Source organism: Chiloscyllium plagiosum, chromosome 23, assembly GCF_004010195.1.
Source record: "Chiloscyllium plagiosum isolate BGI_BamShark_2017 chromosome 23, ASM401019v2, whole genome shotgun sequence".
Lineage (NCBI taxonomy): Eukaryota > Metazoa > Chordata > Chondrichthyes > Orectolobiformes > Hemiscylliidae > Chiloscyllium > Chiloscyllium plagiosum.
In genome coordinates this window covers 49986809-50006305 of record NC_057732.1, presented here as the reverse complement: position 1 = coordinate 50006305, position 19497 = coordinate 49986809, and the positions used below count along the sequence as shown (strand labels likewise).

Here is a 19497-nt window from a genome sequence, read left to right as displayed (position 1 = left end):
CCTTATTTACAACATAAATCGCTTAAATAATGAAGTAACTTTGCCTTAAATAAAACTTACCGGCAGACAGCCGTTTCACTCACACCCTCAACTGACTACTTGGATATTGCAGTAGGTCACGGTATATGAGGAGAAATTGGCTTGAAATTTAATCAACTGTCGATATTTCATGTGACCATTTGATTGAACAATATATATACTTACATTGAGGAAAATGAATTTTGAAAGCTATAACAATTGGACAGAATAATAGTGAAACTTTCGGTAGGTTTTGCTGATTTATCAAGAATGCTGTTTCATAAGTTCCCAATTAAAACAGAGTTTGCTTTACAACCAAAATGCAAATTCCCGAAAGTGTACTGATGAGTTTCAGGAAGATTCCAATAAACTTCAAAGTAAGAAAACCAATTTTTTGTTTTCAATAAGTGAGAAACTATCCAAAATTTAATTTCCTCTAAAACCCATCTTGGAAAGTACAGAAACAAACATTATTTCAATAACTTAATAACTTAATGCTATTTTCCAAGATGCATCCGAGCAGCTGGAAGTGCAGTGACTAACTCTTTTCCAGTACATCAGAAGAGTGAGGGATTCTGAGAAATGTTGGCTGGAGTCCCGCTTCTGATTTTAGTAAAGACATTTACGTGTATTCAGACTTGTGTTCAGTCTGCTTCTTTGCCTCAATGGAACTTAGATGTGTTACATTAAACTTTTCAATCATGGATGAATGCACATGTTGTGAAAATGTTAGAACAAGTCAAAAAAGATTAACATGAACTGTGGATGATCCAGTTAGTAGTTTAAACTATTATAGTTTAACAATCCTCACTAATGTTACAAGAATGATTGCAACCAAGGATTCCCTGAATCCCTGACCTAATTGGTGAGTTAGAAATGGATTATTCATTGTATGTTTGTCCTCTTAGAAGTTGTGGCATCCAACATTCTAGATACCATCAGTCTCCACAGGTCTGCTCCCAGTTAATGAATCTGCTATTTCAGGTGATACTCCAAGAACAGAAAACTCTCAGAACTTCCTTTTGATCTGCTAAAGATGTAAAGAAATTTCCAAACATCAGTCCTATGTTGTAAGCTCCTTTGTTCAACTTTGACCAGTGGCATCACATAATCCTTTCGAAATTCCTGGAAGGACATAAGCCAGTATGATCGGTGTTATGTTGGTCATCTATCTGTGTTTATTCTTATGAAAGTTAACAAATTCTTTTCCCCACACTGAAATGTAGCTACTTCTAAGGAACTAATTAATAGAGTAGTTTTGATTAATACTCCAAATTGGGAAGAAAAATCAAATCTTTCCCATCCACTCTCCTTTTGGAAGTAGATTATGCCACAAAATTCACTGCTAAGACTGTAAAGTTCAACAATTTGGGATGATAATTCCTGGCCTGTGTTTTTATCCCAAAGTGGGATTACAATGTAGTTAACTTTCTTTTATTTTTATACATCCTCCTTTGTAGTGTGTGAGTCCCAATCTGATGGTTGAAGAGATTCCCCGCTGCTTGAGCAGCCCACCGGTCCAACCAGTGGCTGCAGTTTTAATTGTGCTGTGTCTCATTGTGTGATTCTACTTAAAATTGTGGATTATGAATGGAGAGAAAGTTAGCACTTCCCTCGATAAGAAGGAAGGAAGCCGAGCAGTTGTGAGGTGAACACATGATTAAGATATTTCCGTCTACTTAGTGGCAGCTAACCATTTTTGTGGGCATGGTGGGACGTGATGTTGGATAGAGGTGGACAAGGTCAGAAATCATGCAACACCAGGTTATAGTCCAACAGGTTTATTCAAAATCACATGCTTTTGGAGCAAGGTATTGTGTGACTTCTGATCTTGTCCATGCTGGTGATGTGGAGGCTCTTGTGGCACTGTGATATTGTTCCTACCTCTGAGCCAGGAGGCCTGGGGTTCAAGTCCCACCTCCTCCAGGTGTGTGTACTACCATCTCTGAACAGGTTAGTTGAAAATATCTATGATCTTTTACTACCTTTGTAGCTTAGACAATGGCAATTAAGCTCCTTTGTGAATACTGATTGCCTTCAGTGTATGCTAATAGTCAACTATCACAAAATCAAATTCCATCCCCATGGAATCTTAGGATTATAAGCTCTCTGTTGCTTACTGACAGCAATGACATAAAGAAATCCACAGAATGGAATAACTGTACAGCACTTCTCTCTCTAAACAGCATTTGTAAATAGGATCTTACGTCTGTTACAAGTTGGAATGCATTTCAGAGACGGATTTCCAAAAATAAAAGGAACTTTTAAATGACATATTACTGCCTCTGGAAAAGATTGGATTGTAATTTAAAATAGGATGTCTCTGGAGAACAATTGACTTACATCAGACATAAGAGCACTTAACGTCCAGACCATTCCCCCGTACAATATGTGCGTATGTTACAGATTTAGGACAGGTTAACATTTATACTTGAAAGTGAATTTTCAAAAAAAAAGTAAGACAAGCTCTTTAACTTGTTAACACTAGCTCATGTACAGACAGCACCTTTTTGTTCCCTTCCTGTGCACTATAAAAGGATGACACTGCTTTAAACCAAGGAGACTGTGTAAACAGATGGCTATACTTTTCAAACTGGATCAATGGGAAACTTAAACTTCTTTCTGAATGCAGTCTGCTTCCATTATATGCTAATAGCCCACTATCACTTGATCAAAATTTTATCTTACAGAAACTCTGATAATGAGCTATTTAGTGGCTACGATAGGTCCCAAGAAAGGTGATTATGGCACAGTGTTAGTGTCCCCATGAAAAATGCGTTCAAGTCCCATCTGCCTTAACAATATCTCTGAACAAATTGATTCAAAAAATAACTATAATTAATGCTAGCTGTGTTCGTTTGGTTATTACATTGTGGACTCAGCAAAACGTACTGGAGAAAGGAATCTGAAGCAGACATTTTAAAGCACCATGAATAAACCTTTTTAAACAGATTGAAACTCATGTCATTTTTGCATAGACATGAAATATAAAATATCAAAACATCTGATAAAGAGCCATCCAGACTTGAAATATTAGCTTAATCTTTCTCCACAGACACTGCCTGACCCACTGTGATTCCCAACATTTCTTTGTTTTCAGTACAGATTCCAGCATCTGCAGTAATTTGCTCCCATAAAATATCAAACACTGGATCAAACACAGAATTACTAGAAATATTCACTGACGTGAATGATGGAGGTTTCGGGGTGACTGTTCTCAGCAAAATTGGAGTCTTTTACTGGAACGAAGCAACTCTGTGTACAGTATTGACGTCTGTCTATTGTATCTAATTGAAAGGCTAACAGATGGGCTAAGCTTGATAAAGAGCTGTGTGTACACTGATGTGTTCACTTTGTTGACTGTGCCTTATGCAGATCCTTTCTATGGAATGCTGTCTTCCTCAACTGCGCAAAAATAATCCTCCTGCAAACATGAAATGAGCAGCAAAGGTAAATTAGATTACGGGTTTGTACTTGCCTCTCTCCTCTACCAGTGAAATGATTCACCCAGGAGCTCCTTGTCCTGTGACAGCTTCCCAAAACGAACCTAGTGTTGGAATGTTGGGTTGATAACTGAGGTGGGGGGGCACAAGTTTAAGATTCCCACCATTGAAGGAAGAGGAAAGGGGAGTGAGAAACTATTTTATGCAAAAAATGTTTAGGACATGACATGTCCAACTAGAAACAGATAGAGAGAAATTCACAACAGCTTTCAAAAGAGAAATGTTCTGTATGCAGCTTTATACTTTCATGATAATACCTATAAACAGCTTCATGAGGTCTTGGGGAAGGAAACCTCTTCTTTTACACCTGGCTTTGTGATATTGCATTGTGCTGTTTTACAAAGGCACCAAAGCCGTTTTGATTGGTAATTCCAACACAATGATTCCATTCACTATGTGTGAGCTTTATTATGAAGTTATAGCTTCCCTTTAAATGTAATATCAAGAAATGAATAAAAACTTTTATTAAGGTGACTAGAATATTTAAGAGCTGGAAACATTCCAGAATTATGTTCTGGAATCTTCTATGCAAGAATTAACCATAGTTTGTAAATTCAATAAAAAGAAGGAATGGTAATGGTAAAAGATAATAAAGTATGTATAGATGAAATGGAATTTGTCAGATGAAAAATTTAAATGGTTCTTTTTAGATTAAGACCATAAGACCATAAGACATAGGAGCGGAAGTAAGGCCGTTCGGCCCATCGGGTCCACTCCGCCATTCACTCATGGCTGATGGGCATTTCAACTTCACTTACCCGCATTCTCCCCGTAGCCCTTAATTCCTTGTGACATCAAACAGTTAAACAGTTTCTTTCAAATGAATATTCAGTCTGTCCAAAATCCCGATATTATCTTCAAGCTCTTTGAAGCTACACTGAAGACTGTATTTAGCCAAAGATTCTTGATAATGTGAAACAACAATTTACTACAACATCTGTCTATCTTTCTATCTATTTAGCTCTGATTTTATTGATAAACTTCACTTCATTTTGTGATTTTTCTGGTCATGGGTACATTTACAGTTGCCACTTACTTATTGTGAATCATTTTGCTAAAATTTACCATTCAGGTTTATTATGTCAACTCTATTATGCTGTAGTTATAAGCTCTGGCTACTGGGTGGCTCTGTAGACTGCGTTTGTCTTAACTCCATTGTCCCTATATATTATACATAAAATGTATGTTCATCAGCTCTCTGCGGGCAATGCCCATACACACAAGTGCTACATCTGACTTATTCACCAGACTTCTGATAACATGTTGTGTATTAAGCACCAACAAATCACAACTGAGCAATCACAAACAATCGACCAAAACTTGTCTTTTCCTACCATTTTTCAGACCTGTTGGTAACTTAGTGGTTCATCATGGAATTGAATGATTGCACTATTAATCACCATAACTCTTTGTTCACTAAAAACAGAAAGAACTGAGGATGCTGTAAATCAGAAACAAAAACAGAAATTGCTGGAAAAGCTCAGCAGGTCTGGCAGTACCTGTGAAGAGAAATAAGAGTTAATGTTTCAGGTCAGGTGACCCTGCACCTTAACTGTGATTTCTCTTCACAAATACTGCCAGATCTGTTGAGCCTTTCCAGCAACTTCTGTATTTGTTCATCTTTGTTCATTGTGTACCCATCATTTTCGTGCTGTATCATATGCTTGCGTTTTCCAACAAGGCCCATGTGAGATATTCTATTAGATACTGTACTCAGAGAGCTCTTCAGCTGGCGACAGCTTTGATGGGCTCTGGATCTGCAGCGGCGTTTTCAGAGGCAGCGTGGCTACAAAGGTAGTCAGTCGGCCTGTAAAGCCTGGAGCAGAACTCTTGCTTCCACATGGAATAGGTCTCTGGTGGCAGCATGATATGGGCTGGGAATCCCGGAACAGGACACTCTCTCTGCGGCATGGCATGGGTATGGAATCCCGGAGCAGGACTCTGGCAGCTGATTAATAACTTCATAAGATATAGCAGAATTAGGCCATTCAGCTCATCGGGTCTGCTCTGCCATTCGGCCATGGCTGATATGCTCCTCACCCCCATTCTCCTGGCTTCTCTCTATAACCCTTCAACCCATTGCCAATTAAAAATCTGTCTAACTCCTCCTTAAATGCAGTCACTGTCCCAGCATCCACTGCACTTTGGGGTAGCAAATTCCACAGATTCACAACCCTTTGGGAGAAGTAGTTTCACTGCAAATCTTAAATTTGCTACCCCTTATCCTAAGTCTATGACCCCTTGTCCTAGAATGTGTTACAAGAGGAAGCATCCGTTCCCTGTCTATTTTATCCACCCCATTTATCGTCTTGAATACCTCAATTTGATTTCCCCTCATTCTTCTAAATTCCAGAGAGTAGAGGCTGAAACTGTTCAATCTGTCTTCATATGACACGCTATACAACGTAACAGTAGAAAAGGAAAAATTGGACTCTTTTAATTTTTAAAGATTTGGAGATACCCACGTTGGACTGCGGTGTGCAAAGTTAAAAATCATACAACCCCAGGTTACAATCCAACAGGTTTATTTGGAAGCACTGGCTTTCAGAGCGCAGCTCCTTCATCAAGTGGTTGTCCTGATGAGGGAGTAGGGTTCCTGAAGCTTGTACTTCCAAATAAACCTGTTGGGCTGTAACCTGGGGTTGTGTGATTTTTAACTGAATTTTTAAAACATTTATTCTGTCAATGGTGCTTATATAGAACATAGAACAATACAGTGCAGAACAGGCCCTTCGGCCCTCGATGTTGCGCCGACCTGTGAACTATTCTCAGCTCACCCCCCTACACTATCCCAAAATCATCCATGTCCTTATCTAAGGATTGTTTAAATCTCCCATATACAAGTGACAGTAACACTTTTCACTGTATTCTATATTGAATGCATGTAACAATAAAGGATATTCATGAAAACTGACATTTCTGCAACATCTGCATTTCTCTCATATATCCAATAAGGAGGGGCATAGCCCCTTGGAAGTCGAGTCTCAGGTAGACAGGGCAGTGAAGAAGGTGTTTGGCATACTTGAACATAGGAATTAAGATAGGTGAAAACAATGACTGCAGATGCTGGAAACGAGATTCTGGATTAGTGGTGCTGGAAGAGCACAGCAGTTCAGGCAGCATCCAAGGAGCAGCGAAATCGACCTAGAGCAAAAGCCCTTCATCAGGAATAAAGGCAGTGGTCCAGGTAAATTTAAGGTCAGGGTGGAATGTGTTGGTGAAGTTGATGAATTGCTCAATCTCCTCGCGGGAGCATGAGGTGGTGCCAATGCAGTCATCAATGAAGCGGAGGAAGAGGTGGGGAGTGGTGCCGGTGTAATTACGTAAGATCAACTGCTCTACATAGCCAACAAAGAGACAGGCATAGCTGGGGCCCATACGTGTGCCCATGGCTACCCCTTTGGTCTGGAGGAAGTGGGAGGATTCAAAGGAGAAATTGTTAAGGGTGAGGACCAGTTCGGCCAAACGAATGAGAGTGTCGGTGGATGCCATGTTGTGGCTGTACAGGACATTGGTTTAGTATGCTGTGTACAACTCTTACAACTGTAAGAAGAAAATTGGAGAGGGTGCAGAAAGGATTTACAAGGGCGTTGCCTGGACTGGAGGGTTTGAGTTATAATGAGAGGCTGAATAGACTGGGGCTTTTCTCCCTGGAATGTCAGAGGCTGAGGGGTGACCTTGTAGAGGTTTATAAAATCATGACCATTAATTTACAGTAGATAAGAGATGGAGGTCTTTCAAGTTAGAGGACCCATTCTAGTCACATGGCCATTTACATTCAGTATAAGGTACGTAGTAGCCTTTCACACTTAAAGACGTTTATAAAGTCATGAGGGGCACAAATAGGGTGAACAGCCAAAGTCTTTTCCCCAGGGTGGGGGAGTCCAAAATGAAAGGTTTTAAGTTGGGAGAGGAAAGATTTAAAAAGGACCTAAGGGGTAACTTCCTCACACAGAGGGTGGTGCGTGTATGGATTAAGCTGCCAGAGGAAGGGTGGAGGCTGGTACAATTACAGCATTTAAAAGGCATCTGGATGGGTACATGACTAGGAAGGGTTTAGAGGGCTATGGGCCAAATGCTGGCAAATGGGACTAGATTAACTTAGGATATCTGGTCAACATGGACGCATTGGACCAAAGGGTCTGTTTCTGTGCTGAACATCTCTATGACCCTATGACACTTCTTCAGAGAAATGCAGTTTGTTTTTTAATGCATAATGCACAAAAAGCAGGTTTAACAAACTGGTTTGTGTTTATTTTGATGAGGAACAGAGGAAGAGCTGAGGGCTGTGCAGTTGATACTAAGTATATGGACTTTCTAAAGGCATTTAATAAAGTCTTACAGAAGAACTTTGTCAAGGAAAATGAAGCTAATGGAATAAAAGGGACAGTAGCAAACGGGGTTGGTTAAGGGTCAGAAAAGATACATTTTGATTTGACATATATTAATGACTTTTGATTTGACATACATTAATGACATTAACATGGGAATAAAGGGACACCTTCAAAATCTGCAGATGACACAAGAGTTTGAAATATTTTAGGTAATATTTAGCATGTATTGTAAGCAGTATGTGCAAGTTGAGAAGTTGCTGAGAGTGGGAATTCTTTGTTTAAGTGTTGGGTGGAACTTGTTTATCATTTTGAACTTAAACTTTCAGAACTGTCAGTGAAGCAAGTTAAGAGAAACTATCTGAAACTCGAGAGGTTCTAATTATAAACAAATCAGTAAGCACTTGCAACTCGGGCGTCACTCAAAAATATTCAGTGAACACAGAGTGGTCATAATAAGAGTGCAGCAGAAATAAGATTGTAAAATTTGAAAAGCACATGTTAGGAACGATGGGAAAGCTTTTGATAAGAGATTTACTGGAATAAACCCGGGGTGATGTGATTACAATGGATAAGTTGGAAGAGCTTTTGATTTGATTTATTTGATTTATTTATCAACACATGTATATTGTTGTTAAATGTTGTATAGTTTCGCCATTCTCCAGTGCCATCTTAAAAATAAGAGAGAAGTAAGGGTAGCATGGTGGCTCAGTGGTTAGCACTGCTGCCTCACAGCACCAGGATCCCAGGTTCGATTCCAGCCTTGGGTGACTGTGTGGAATTTGCACGTTCTCCCCGTGTCTGTGTGGGTTGCCTCCGGGTGCTCCAGTTTCCTCCCACAGTCCAAAGATGTACGGGCCAGGTGAATTGGCCATGTTAAAATTGCCCAGAGTCAGAGGGAAATGGTCTGGGTGGGTTACTCTTCAGAGGGCCGGTGTGGAGCCGAAGGGCCTGTTTCCATGCTATAGGGAATCTAATCTAAACCTATCCAAAAATGCCTGCAAGTACCACTTCCTCCAGTAATTCATTCCAAATACAAACCTACATCTACAAATTCCTTCAGCAGTTCATTCCACATATAAACCGTGAGGTAATTTATTCTGTTACTTGAGTCTTAATAAGGGAAACTGTGATGGTATGAGGCATGAGTTGGCTGTAATGGATTGGGAAATGTTAATGAATGGAATGACAGTGAATAGGAAGTGGCAAACATTCAAAGAGGTGAACTGCAAAAAGTTTCCATTCCTGTCTGGAGCAAGAGTGCAAAGAGAACAGTGGCCAAACCATAGGTTATGAGGGAAGTTACAGGTAGTTCTAAATGTAAAAATGGATCTAATTTAGTTTGGGATATAGGGTCGGCACGGACAAGTTGGACGAAGGGTCTGCTTCCGTGCTGTATGACTCTATGATTCTACAAAACCAAAACGTAAAATGTAAAGGCATAAAAATGAAGAAATGGAGCAAGTGCCCAACTTTACAGTCCTTCTTGTTCAATACTCTGTCATGGCTTATGGGCCCCTTTGTCGTCACTAGAACGAAAGTCACCACTCTTCAGCACCATCTTACCTCCACCAATGTTACTGGATTCATTTTGGTTGCACACTTTGGCTATAAAGCCAGAATAGATTAGGTTTCCTACAGTGTGGAAACAGGCCCTTCGGCCCAACCAGTCCACACTGATCCTCCGAAGAGTAACCCACCCAGACCCATTTCCCTCTGACTAATGCACCTAACACTATGGGCAATTGAGCATGGCCAATTCACCTGACCTGCACATCTTTGGACTGTGGGAGGAAACCGGAGCACCCAGAGGAAACCCACGCAGACACAGGAAGAATGTACAAATTCCACACAGATAGTCACCCAAGGCTGGAATCGAGCCTGTGACCCTAGTGCTGTGAGGCAGCAGTGCTGACTACTGTGCCACCGTGCCACTCCTAATGAAGCAAAAAAACAGCAGAAAGAAAGGCAACAAAGCCAAAGGAATGAGAAACATCCAGATATTAAAGTCTTATTGAAGCTGGGGTTGATTGCAGACCAGAGAAAATTGAGAGGAGATTTTCGAAGTGTTTAAAATCATAAACACTGTGAGCTGTTTTCCATTGGATGAAGCATCAATAGCTAGAGGGCATCAATAGAAGATGATTGGCAAAAGAATTAGAGGCAACATAAATACAAACATTTTTATGCAATGGGTGGCAAGGAGTTGGAACTTGTGGACAGCCTGGTGGTTGGTGGTTCAAGAATGGCTTTTAAAAAGGAATTGGATAAATAATTCAAGGTGAAATGGTGAGGAAAGAGTGGGGGGAAGTGGGATAAACTTAATTGTTTTTTGAAAGTGCTAGCACAGACTCAGTGGGTCTGCGGGATTCAATGGGTTCTATTGTTTGAGAAAATACCTCATGGATCCAGAAGATAAAAAGTACTAATCAGAGAAGGGAAAAATAGGCAACTTAGTAATGCACTTTTGAAATTTCATGGAGGCTATTATTCAAATTTCAGACCTCACAACAATTTTATGTGAACAAAAGAATAAACTGTCATGAACAGATAATGCTAAGGTCAAGAATTTATCAAGTATGAGTTACAATCATCACTTAGCAAATCATTATGCCAAACGACTTTGTTATTCAGTCAGCAACTGAACCTAATGAAGAGCCAACAGTAACGGGTAAAAATGAATGTTGGGTGATATCAGAATCTGAATGTTAATGTTTTATTTATATCCACAACTAACTGATCTCTTGTGGTGGTGTTAATGGTGAGTTGGAGGTTTTATAAACTTGAAGTGTTTTCCAAGTAACAAAATCAGAGTCAGTAGGTCTATCAAAGTGTAAGAATATAATTTAAATTGATTAGCAAGTTAGTTTAAATGACAAAGCAATTTCATTCTATAATCATGAGCTTATCATTTTTGAACTTAAATATTAGCACTGTAATTATAAGGCAATAGAATAGAAAGGTTTAACACATTCATCCAAAACTCCTCTCAGTTATTTAAGCATCTGGCCAAATTGTCATCTAGGTTTGGAGGTACACACTGATGCCTAAATGGACAAAAAAGGCAGAAAGTGCTAGAGAAACTCAGAAGGTCTGGCAACATCTATGAACATAGAACAGTACAGAACAGTAGAGGCCCTTCAGCCCTCAATGCATGCTGACCTTTTATCCCACTCTAAGATCAAACTAATCTACGTATGACTAGCTCTGAGCTGGCTGGTTGGAGTCCATGTACTATGCACATGTCAATAAAGGGTGACTTGGGGATGGGATATCAGCCTCTGTGGAATTATTTCTAGGACTAAGTCAAGTGTTTCAGTGGGCTGCATTTTCAGAACCATTCCTAATGACCTCCAGCATAGCTCTCAAAATCAAGTACGATCCCAATCTCTATTTGCAAAGATAAAAATGATGCGTGAGGTGATTTGGGGGTCAGGTGTGCAGTTTGTAAGTGGATAGGTTGGGTGTTCCCCAACCCTGGGGAAGATTTAACCCTAGACTGGTTAAAATAAGTAGGTTAACAATACTGCAAAACTAGTGATGAAAATAAGTTTAAGTGAATGCACTTATTGTTTATACACTAATGCCTGCAGCATACATTCAGAACCCTTGAACAAAAGCAGATATTTAGCAAAAAACTTATCACATTTTTAATATGCATTTCTTTGACTTTGGCAAACTAATTATGAAAGTACTAAGTTCATTTCATTTAGTATCAGCTGAGGTCTGGCACTTGCTGAATACTATTTCCAGGCAAAAAAACAATCAGGCCAAAGTCTTAATGCTCATTTACTATTAACCTCAGGTTCCTAGCTATCGGTAGCAATCAATCATTATTACACGGGCTGCAACAAGATGAGATGTTGTAATATTTGGAACTTTCATCCTATATATCTGGGCGACATTTATTGAAAACACACAGCAAATTAAGAAATAAACATACCTAAGTGGTGAAGATCAATTTTCAGTATTATATATCTCAATAGTTAAATTGTATCAACAATATTTTAAATGACTCTCCATTATCTGCCATAATGGAGGGATTGTCTTGCTGGGAATCATAGAATTATTGCATATTTCTGTGTGTTGGTTCTATCTGAAATAAAATTGGTATTGGAATTTTGAGAAGAAAATGCGATGGAACTCAGGTGGAAAATATGTTGTGAGTTAGGAACGTAGGAACCTCAGAAAGGATAGATTGGTTTTGGAGGGAGTTCAATACAGATTGATCACAGTGATACCTGGACTTCAGGGGTTAAGTTATGAGGAGAGATTATATTAATTAGGCCTAGTTTCTCTAGAATTTAGGAAGTTAAAGGGTAATCTGATTGAAGTCTTCAAGATATTAACCGAAAAAGACAGGGTAGATAAAGATATACTGATGAAGAACTTATGCTTGAAACGTCGACTCTCCTACTCCTCAGATACTGCCTGACCGGCTGTGGTTTTCCAGCACCACACTTTTTGACCCTGATCTCCAGCATCTGCAATCCTCACTTTCCCCAAAGGTGTGTTATGGTTGGAGATTTCTAGAACTAGGGGTCATAGTCAGAGAATTAGGGCCAGATCATTCAGGACTGACGTCCGGAAGCACTTCGAATAATAGAATCCCTTCAGTGTGGAAGCAGGTCATTCAGCCCATCAAGTCCACACTGACCCTCTGAAGTGCACCCCACCCAGATTCACCTCCCTACCCTATCCTTGTAACCCATGCATTTCCCATGATTACCTAGCTTACACATCACTGAACACTATAGGCAATTTTGATTTGAGAGTGTGGTGTTGGAAAAGCAGAGCAGGTCAGGCAGCATCCAAAGAGGAGGTGAATCAACGTTTCAGGCATAAGCCATTCATCATGAAGGGCTTATGCCCGAAAGGTCGATTCTCCTACTCCTTGGATGTTGCCTGACCTGCTCTGCTTTTCCAGCACCACACTCTCAACTCTGATCTCCAGTCCTCAGTTTCTACAACAGACAATTTAGCATGGCCAATCCACCCTAACCAGCATATCTTTGGACTGTGGGAGGAAATCCATGCAGACACGGGGACAATGTGCAAACTCCCCACAGAACGTTGCCTGAGCGTGGAATTGAATGCAGGTCCCTGATGCTGTGACACTGCGGTACTGACCACTGAGCCACAGAGCCATTCACTTCTACGCACAAAGGGTGGCAAATTTGAAAGTATCTCCCAAAAATGATAACCAATGCCAGATCAGTTGTTTTAAATCTGAAATAAATGCATTTCTGTTAAGCAAATATATTAAGGGATATGGGACAAAGGCAGGTAGATGGAATTAGGCCGTGTTCAGGCATGATCTCATTGGATGGTAGAATAAGGTAGATGGGCTGAATAGCCTACTCTTGTTCCTTGGAACATTGACTAAGATTTTTATTTCTCTTTCTGATGACTGTGGTCACGTTTTGACAATCTTACAAGGATCACAGAAGTTAACAAAGGCATTTGATGACATTTAACAGATTACCAGGTTCCAATGAGAGCATCAGGAGACATTCCGCTGCCCAGTCTTTTAGAGCGGGGCCGCAGACACACAACTCCAGTATTTTATTGGTTTGTAATTTGCTTTTTTTGGCACCCGCCCTGTAATATCCAACCTCTTACCTAAATGTAAATGATAACGCTACATAATTTAGAAGTGGAAATCCAAGATTTAGTTTAGTATATGCCTGTGATTTAATTCAGTTCTAGCCTGTGTATTTAAACTGAGCCAAGTCAAGACTTGGAGCCAAACTCAAGAAGCTTTAATTGGGAAAGTAAAGCTTCAAATGAGCCTTGGAGGCAATGGCCTAGCGGCATTATGATGAGAGTATTAATCCAGAAACTCAACTAACATACCAGAAATCTTGGGTCAAATCCTGCCATGGCAGATGGTGGAATTTGAAATCAATAAAAATGTGGAATTTAAGAGACTGTTGAAATTGTTAGGGGAAAGCCCATCTGGTTCGGGAAAGAATCTGCCTGACCTACATGTGACTCCAGACTCAAAGCAATGGGGTTGACGTTTAGATTAGATTCCCTACAGTGTGGACACAGGCCCTTCAGCCCAGCAAGCCCACACTGACCCTCTGAAGAGTAACCCACCCAGACCCATTTCCCTCTGAGTAATGCATCTAAAACTATGGGCAATTTAACATGGCCAATTCACCTGATCTGCACATCTTTGGACTGTGGGTGGAAACCAGAGTACCGAGTGGAAACCCACACAGACACGGGGAGAATGTGCAAACTCCACACAGACAGTCACCTGGGTCTGGAATCGAACCTGGGACCCTGATGCTGTGAGGCAGCAGTGCTAACCACCGAGCCATTTTAACTGCCCTCTGGATAATTAGGAGTGGGTAAGTAAATGAATGACAAAAAAAGAGTTGACAGAGAAAAGGCATGTGTCGTACCCCATTTCACGAAATTGAGATGTGGATGCAACACTATTTCTAAATTCCCGTTTTCTCTTGTGGCCAAGTGTGAAATTCCTGCACTTCTGACAGATTCACAAAATATAGGACATCTGGGAGCAGAGCTGGGGCTGAACAGAATGTACCCTTTGAATGGCCTCTCTCTTCCATAAGATACAGGAACAGAACTACACCATTCAATCCATGAGGTCTGTTCAATCATTCCATCACGGCTGATACATTTCTCAATGCCAATCTCCTGCCATTTCCCCAAAACTATTGATCCCCTTACTAACCAAGAACGTAATGTCTTAAATACACTTCACAGCCCTCTCTAACAATGAGTCTACACATTCACCACCTCCTGGTGAAGAAGTTCTTCCTCAACTCAATTCTTAAAGGGTCATATCTTCACTCTGAGTCCTAGTCTCTCCTACTAGTGAAAACATCTTCTCCTTGCCCACTCTATTTAGGCCTCTCAGTCTTCTCTAAGTTTCATCAAGATCTCCTCTTATCCTTCTAAACCCCATCGAGTACAGACCCAGAGTTCTCAACGGCTCCTCTTATGGCATCTCTGGGACCAGTCTTGGAAACCTCCTCCAGACCCCTCCAATGCCAGCACATCCTTCCTTAGATACAGAGCCCACAACTACAGTCAGTATTCCAAATGCGGTTTATCGAGAGCCTTATACAGCCTCAATAGTAGGTGTCTGCTCTTGTATTCCAGCCCTCTTGAAATGAATGGGAACATTGTAGCTACCTTCCTAGCTGCCAACTGAACCTGCATGTTAACCTTAAGTGATAGTATGGGCTGTGCACACCATCTTCTGTGGTTTCTTACAGGCCTGGGCAGAGCAGTTGCCATACCAGGCCGTTATAAGACCAGACAGTATCCTTTCAATGATGCATATATAGCAGTTGGTGAAGGTCCTTATGGACGTGCTGAATTTCCTGAGCTGCTGAGGAAGAAGAAGTGTTGTTCTGCCTTCTTGATTGTCGCATCTACGTGGTAAATCCAGCACAGGTTGCTGGTTCTCGTCACTCTGAGGAACTTGATACTCTCGACCCTCTCATCCTCTGCTCCATTGATGTAGATAGGGCCATGTCCTCCTTCTTTCTTCCTGAAGTCAATGATCAGTTCTTTTGTTTTGCTGACATTGAAGGCGAGATTGTTATCATTGCACCACAACACCAAGCCCCCATCTGTGTTTCAGATTTCTGAATCCTTTCCCCTTTTAGAAAATAGTTTTACTCTCTATTCTTCCTACCAAAGTGCGTAACCTCACACTTTCCTACATTGTATTCTATCTGCCACTTCTTTGCCCACTCTCTTAGCCAGTCCAAGTCCTTCTGCAGCCTTCCACTTCCTCAACACTATCTGTCCCTCCACCTATCTTGGTGTAATCTGCAAACATAGCAATGATGACCTCAGCTCCTTTGAACAGATCAATGTGTAACGTGAATAGCTGTGGTCCCAACACTGACCTCTGCGGAACTCTACTTGTCACCGGCTGCCATCCTGAAAAAGACTCAGTTATCCCACTCTCTGCCTCCTTCCACCAATTACCCAATCCTTCAAATCTTGTCTTCCACTGTGACCCTCCATCCCCTCCTTCTCTCAATTTTTCCCCAGGGTCTTCCACAAACCCTATCTCCCAGCATAACTCCCCGTTAGCCTCTTGTTACTGCACTCGTACAGCTATTATTTTCAATTCCCTGTATTTTGCAGATAGGAACAAGGGATCAGGCAACACATTTTATAACTGCTAACTGATTTATTTAGTAAAGAAGGATTTAGCAAGGGCATAAGTGATAGGTGGTGATGAGAAATGGTTTTGAGTGCATTTTTCTATTCATTGGAGTTAATTACACAACAAATTTAGTCCTGCTTGAACCCTAATAAATTCACTCTTAATGCTATGAAAATATTTAATCTCTTTTTATCGTTACTTTTTTTGAGTTGTCTTATTTCAATATGAGTACAATGTGCCCAAAGCACATTGAGAAACATTTGATTGATTGGGGTAGCATACAAAATATAAATTGGATAGCATAGAATGTCTTTACTTCATAATTTTATTGTTTTTCTCTTTCTGCTCTTCTTCTTGACAGCTTTTTGCTATTTTGCAATGTCCCAGTCATTAGCTTGTGCCTCACTTTAATAAGAATGCAAACACATTGGAAAGAGAGAGCAAGGTGGGTTTATGAGAAGAGATCAAGGAATGAGAAGCTGGTTATAAGGATAGGTTGGAGAAGGTGGGACTGTTCTCCTTAGAGAAGGGAGGGCTGAGAGGAGACAGTCCAACTCACGAGAGCTCTGGATAGAGAAATTGAGAGAAACAATTCCCACTTGCCAAAGGATTGAGAGGTTTATGGTGATTGACAAAAAAACACAAAAGCCATTTGAGGAAAAGCTTTTACGTCTATGATTCTGTCTCTATTTCTCGATGACAGAGTCATAGACGTCTGATCATGTGGTGGAAGCATGTTTGCTGGTGGCATTCAAAACGACGTTAGCTCCAAAAAAGCTATATCACCTCAAAAGGATGTCATGTCCAAGGTGGCATCAGATGAGGACCCCTGTGCCATTTCTCGTCAGATCAGACAGCTTTTCTTTTTAACTTACCTTGTCCTAACTTTGGATGGCATCAGCAGCGGTGACCGCAACTGGGCCCAGGGCAGTGACTTCAAGTGGGCCCAGAGCGGTGACCTCGAGTGGGCCCAGGGCAGTGACTTCGAGTAGGCCCAGGGCAGTGGCTTTGAGTGGGCCCAGGGCAGTGACCTCGGGTAGGTCCAGGGCAGTGACCTCAAGTGGGCCCAGGGTGTGGACCTCGAGTGGACCCAGGGCAGTGACCTTGTGTGTGTCCAGGGTGTGGACCTTGAGTTGGCCCAGGGCAGTGACTTCTAGCGGGCCCAGGGCAGTGACTTTGAGTGGGCCCAGAGCGGTGACCTCGACTATGCCCAGGGCTGGTGACCTCAAGTGGGCCATATCTGCCACAGATTCACCTGCACCTCCACACACATCATCTATTGCATCCTCTGCACCCGATGTGGCCTCCTCTATATTGGGGAGACAGGCTGGCTACTTGCGGAGCGTTTCAGAGAACACCTCTGGGACACCTGGACCAACCAACCCAACCACCCTGTAGCTCAACATTTCAACTCCCCCTCCCACTCCACCAAGAATATGCAAGTCTTTGGACTCCTCCATCGCCAGACCACAACAAAACGACGGTTGGAGGAAGACTCTCCTCATTCCTGAAGAAGGGCTTATGCCCGAAACGTCGATTCTCCTGTTCCCTGGATGCTGCCTGACCTGCTGCGCTGTTCCAGCAACACATTTCCAGACCTCAAGTGGGCCCCAAGCAGTGACCTCGAGTGGACCCGGAGCAGTGACCTCGAATGAGCCCCTACATACTTTTGCTGAGGGAGCACAGGACCTAGAATGGGCAGCTGCTACATCGGCATAGGTGAGATAGGCCCTGCGGCAAAAGAGGCGACTCTTCGTTGTTGGCCTGATCCAGGCCTGCCTGTGGAAGGGCATCATGGTGATGTTGACAAGGTGGGCCCAGCGGGGGAGACATGACTCTGACATTGGTTAGTCCAGAGTGAGGCAATGGTGCCTGAGGTTTGGCGATGTCGATGTTGATTGTGTTTGATGTAGACAGCGGCAAAGTGGAAGGCAACGCAGGCATCATTGATGGCGATAAGCTGGCTCTGTCACGTTTCACCTATCAACATCCTGTCTCCCCCACTCCAAAATCCCTGCACCCCCCCCCCTAAACACTATCATCCAACCCCGGTTCTATCATAAATGCTGCCCTCTCCGCACTTCACGCCAGCTCTGATGAAGAGTCATCTTGAGTTGAACCATCAGCTAGCTCTCTCTCCAGGGATGCTGTCTGACCCACTGTGGTTTCCAGAATATGTTGTTTTCAGGACTGATGGCATCTGTTCAAGCAAGATGTTTTTAAATTCCTTATTCTTAAATTATTCAAAAGGGTACAGTATTGTAGTGACAAATAAAAGCTTTTTGCTGCCTTCTATTGCATTCTGACAGTGAAATACATATGAAAATAAAATCAAAGTCAAAATCAGCTTGTTATTTAAAAAGGAACAATATGTACCATTATGGGATGATGCCCCAGAGGACTAGGTAGGACACAGGTGAAATGGCCTCCTCTGTGCTGTACTCATTTTGTGATTTAGGGCTACTTGCCTATTGCCACACTGTAGGGGATGGTCCCCCTGTGGAGGGGTGGTCCCCCTGTGGAGGGGGTGGTCTCCCTGTGAAGGGGTGGTCTCCCTGTGAAGGAGTGGTCTCCCTGTGGAGGAGTGGTCTCCCTGTGGAAGGGCTGGTCTCCCTGTGGAGGAGCTGGTATCTCTGTGGATGGGTGGTCTCCCTGTGGAGGAGTGGTCTCCCTGTGGAGGAGCTGGTCCCCCTGTGGATGGGTGGTCTCCCTGTGGAGGAGTGGTCTCCCTGTGGAGGCGTGGTCCCCTTGTGCTGGGGGTGATTTTGTGCCATTCTGCTTGGAGGATGGGGGTGTGGCTGCTGTACTGAGATTGGCCAGAAGGGGCCGAGTGGCAGCAAGCTGGGACAGGCGGGGCTGGGGGCAGTGTCCTGTAGTCTGAAACCATAAGAACATGGGGTGTGAAGCAGGCCATTCAGCTCATCCAGTCTCCCCTGCCATTCACAAGCTCACAGCTAATCTGGTAATCTTCATCTCCACTGTCCTCACTCTGCCTCATCGATCTCGATTCCTTTACTAATTGCAGGAGGTGTTGCACAAAGTAATCACACTAGCTCATTTTGGTGATTACAACATAGACAGGAGACTAAATTGAAAGATAAAGACGAGTAAATTGCTGGAAGGAGCATTAGGGTCCAAGAATGAAGAATAAGGAGGAACTAAGGAAATGGGTCTGGGTGGGCTATTCTTCGGAGGGTCGGTGTGGACTTGTTGGGCTGAAGGGCCTGTTTCCACACTGCAGGGAATCTAATGTAATGTAATGTAATGTAATCTATTCTAATAGGGACAGTGCCCCACCATTTGTGAAGGCAGTGACCTATTGGTATTATCGCTGGACTATTAATCTAGAAACTCAGTTAATGTTTTGGAGACATGAGTTCAAAGCCCATCATGGCAGATGGTGGAATTTGAATTCAGTAAAGAATCTGGAATTAAGTGTGTAATGATGACCATGAATCCATTGTCAATGGTCAGAAAAAAA

At 42.1% G+C, this 19497-nt stretch overlaps 1 non-coding gene across 1 annotated transcript; it reads left to right on the top strand.

Annotated features, from left to right (window-relative positions):
- Positions 1-1597: 1597 nt before the first annotated feature.
- Positions 1598-1721, top strand: LOC122561898. Its single transcript, XR_006315144.1, has one exon. It is a non-coding gene; the product is annotated as a U6atac minor spliceosomal RNA (small nuclear RNA).
- The last annotated feature ends 17776 nt before the right edge of the window (positions 1722-19497 follow it).